Below are 3974 nucleotides of genomic sequence, written 5' to 3' on the forward strand. Positions count from 1 at the left end.
TAAACATTGAAATAATTTTAAAACACTTATTAAAAAAGTTGGTGTCGACCGTGGGACTTAGAAAAATTTCGGGAAGTCCGATTCGCCTGCTGGAATTACCGCACGGGCAGGACACCTCGCTCCGACGAATCGGTTTTTTCCATTTTTTTTGAAAAATAAATTTTTGTAATTTTTTTTAACGTTGAAAACGTTAATAAACATCATGTTTACGCATGGATTAAACATTGAAATAATTTTAAAACGCTTATTAAAAAAGTTGGTGTCGACCGTGGGACTTAGAAAAATTTCGGGAAGTCCGATTCGCCTGCTGGAATTACCGCACGGGCTGGACACCTCGCTCCGACGAATCGGTTTTTTCCATTTTTTTTGAAAAATAAATTTTTGTAATTTTTTTTAATGTCAAAAACGTTAATAAACGTCATGTTTACGCATGGAATGCGTAGATTAAACATTGAAAAAATTTTGAAATATGCGATGAAAAAGTTTACTCTTGACCGTCGGGACTTAGAAAAATTTCGAGTACCCCGGATCGCCTGCTGGCATTACCGCACGGGCTGGACACCTCGCTCCGACGAATCGGTTTTTTCCATTTTTTTTGAAAAATAAATTTTTGTAATTTTTTTTAATGTCAAAAACGTTAATAAACGTCATGTTTACGCATGGATTAAACATTGAAATAATTTTAAAACACTTATTAAAAAAGTTGGTGTCGACCGTGGGACTTAGAAAAATTTCGGGAAGTCCGATTCGCCTGCTGGAATTACCGCACGGGCAGGACACCTCGCTCCGACGAATCGGTTTTTTCCATTTTTTTTGAAAAATAAATTTTTGTAATTTTTTTTAACGTTGAAAACGTTAATAAACATCATGTTTACGCATGGATTAAACATTGAAATAATTTTAAAACGCTTATTAAAAAAGTTGGTGTCGACCGTGGGACTTAGAAAAATTTCGGGAAGTCCGATTCGCCTGCTGGAATTACCGCACGGGCAGGACACCTCGCTCCGACGAATCGGTTTTTTCCATTTTTTCCGAAAAATAAATTTTTGTAATTTTTTTTAATGTTAAAAACGTTAATAAACTTCATGTTTACGCATGGATTAAACATTGAAATAATTTTAAAACGCTTATTAAAAAAGTTGGTGTCGACCGTGGGACTTAGAAAAATTTCGGGAAGTCCGATTCGCCTGCTGGAATTACCGCACGGGCTGGACACCTCGCTCCGCCGAATCGGTTTTTTCCTTTTTTTCCGAAAAATAAATTTTTGTAATTTTTTTTAATGTTAAAAACGTTAATAAACTTCATGTTTACGCATGGATTAAACATTGAAATAATTTTAAAACGCTTATTAAAAAAGTTGGTGTCGACCGTGGGACTTAGAAAAATTTCGGGAAGTCCGATTCGCCTGCTGGAATTACCGCACGGGCAGGACACCTCGCTCCGACGAATCGGTTTTTTCCATTTTTTCCGAAAAATAAATTTTTGTAATTTTTTTTAATGTTAAAAACGTTAATAAACTTCATGTTTACGCATGGATTAAACATTGAAATAATTTTAAAACGCTTATTAAAAAAGTTGGTGTCGACCGTGGGACTTAGAAAAATTTCGGGAAGTCCGATTCGCCTGCTGGAATTACCGCACGGGCAGGACACCTCGCTCCGACGAATCGGTTTTTTCCATTTTTTTTGAAAAATAAATTTTTGTAATTTTTTTTAACGTTGAAAACGTTAATAAACATCATGTTTACGCATGGATTAAACATTGAAATAATTTTAAAACGCTTATTAAAAAAGTTGGTGTCGACCGTGGGACTTAGAAAAATTTCGGGAAGTCCGATTCGCCTGCTGGAATTACCGCACGGGCTGGACACCTCGCTCCGACGAATCGGTTTTTTCCATTTTTTTTGAAAAATAAATTTTTGTAATTTTTTTTAATGTCAAAAACGTTAATAAACGTCATGTTTACGCATGGATTAAACATTGAAATAATTTTAAAACACTTATTAAAAAAAGTTGGTGTCGACCGTGGGACTTAGAAAAATTTCGGGAAGTCCGATTCGCCTGCTGGAATTACCGCACGGGCTGGACACCTCGCTCCGCCGAATCGGTATTTTCCATTTTTCTTGAAAAATAAATTTTTGTAATTTTTTTTAACGTTGAAAACGTTAATAAACATCATGTTTACGCATGGATTAAACATTGAAATAATTTTAAAACGCTTATTAAAAAAGTTGGTGTCGACCGTGGGACTTAGAAAAATTTCGGGAAGTCCGATTCGCCTGCTGGAATTACCGCACGGGCTGGACACCTCGCTCCGCCGAATCGGTATTTTCCATTTTTCTTGAAAAATAAATTTTTGTAATTTTTTTTAACGTTGAAAACGTTAATAAACATCATGTTTACGCATGGATTAAACATTGAAATAATTTTAAAACGCTTATTAAAAAAGTTGGTGTCGACCGTGGGACTTAGAAAAATTTCGGGAAGTCCGATTCGCCTGCTGGAATTACCGCACGGGCAGGACACCTCGCTCCGACGAATCGGTTTTTTCCATTTTTTCCGAAAAATAAATTTTTGTAATTTTTTTTAATGTTAAAAACGTTAATAAACTTCATGTTTACGCATGGATTAAACATTGAAATAATTTTAAAACACTTATTAAAAAAGTTGGTGTCGACCGTGGGACTTAGAAAAATTTCGGGAAGTCCGATTCGCCTGCTGGAATTACCGCACGGGCAGGACACCTCGCTCCGACGAATCGGTTTTTTCCATTTTTTTTGAAAAATAAATTTTTGTAATTTTTTTTAACGTTGAAAACGTTAATAAACATCATGTTTACGCATGGATTAAACATTGAAATAATTTTAAAACGCTTATTAAAAAAGTTGGTGTCGACCGTGGGACTTAGAAAAATTTCGGGAAGTCCGATTCGCCTGCTGGAATTACCGCACGGGCTGGACACCTCGCTCCGCCGAATCGGTTTTTTCCTTTTTTTCCGAAAAATAAATTTTTGTAATTTTTTTTAATGTTAAAAACGTTAATAAACTTCATGTTTACGCATGGATTAAACATTGAAATAATTTTAAAACGCTTATTAAAAAAGTTGGTGTCGACCGTGGGACTTAGAAAAATTTCGGGAAGTCCGATTCGCCTGCTGGAATTACCGCACGGGCAGGACACCTCGCTCCGACGAATCGGTTTTTTCCATTTTTTCCGAAAAATAAATTTTTGTAATTTTTTTTAATGTTAAAAACGTTAATAAACTTCATGTTTACGCATGGATTAAACATTGAAATAATTTTAAAACGCTTATTAAAAAAGTTGGTGTCGACCGTGGGACTTAGAAAAATTTCGGGAAGTCCGATTCGCCTGCTGGAATTACCGCACGGGCAGGACACCTCGCTCCGACGAATCGGTTTTTTCCATTTTTTTTGAAAAATAAATTTTTGTAATTTTTTTTAACGTTGAAAACGTTAATAAACATCATGTTTACGCATGGATTAAACATTGAAATAATTTTAAAACGCTTATTAAAAAAGTTGGTGTCGACCGTGGGACTTAGAAAAATTTCGGGAAGTCCGATTCGCCTGCTGGAATTACCGCACGGGCTGGACACCTCGCTCCGCCGAATCGGTTTTTTCCTTTTTTTCCGAAAAATAAATTTTTGTAATTTTTTTTAATGTTAAAAACGTTAATAAACTTCATGTTTACGCATGGATTAAACATTGAAATAATTTTAAAACGCTTATTAAAAAAGTTGGTGTCGACCGTGGGACTTAGAAAAATTTCGGGAAGTCCGATTCGCCTGCTGGAATTACCGCACGGGCAGGACACCTCGCTCCGACGAATCGGTTTTTTCCATTTTTTCCGAAAAATAAATTTTTGTAATTTTTTTTAATGTTAAAAACGTTAATAAACTTCATGTTTACGCATGGATTAAACATTGAAATAATTTTAAAACGCTTATTAAAAAAG

This window comes from Nomia melanderi, unplaced genomic scaffold (assembly GCF_051020985.1).
Source record: "Nomia melanderi isolate GNS246 unplaced genomic scaffold, iyNomMela1 scaffold0749, whole genome shotgun sequence".
NCBI lineage: Eukaryota > Metazoa > Arthropoda > Insecta > Hymenoptera > Halictidae > Nomia > Nomia melanderi.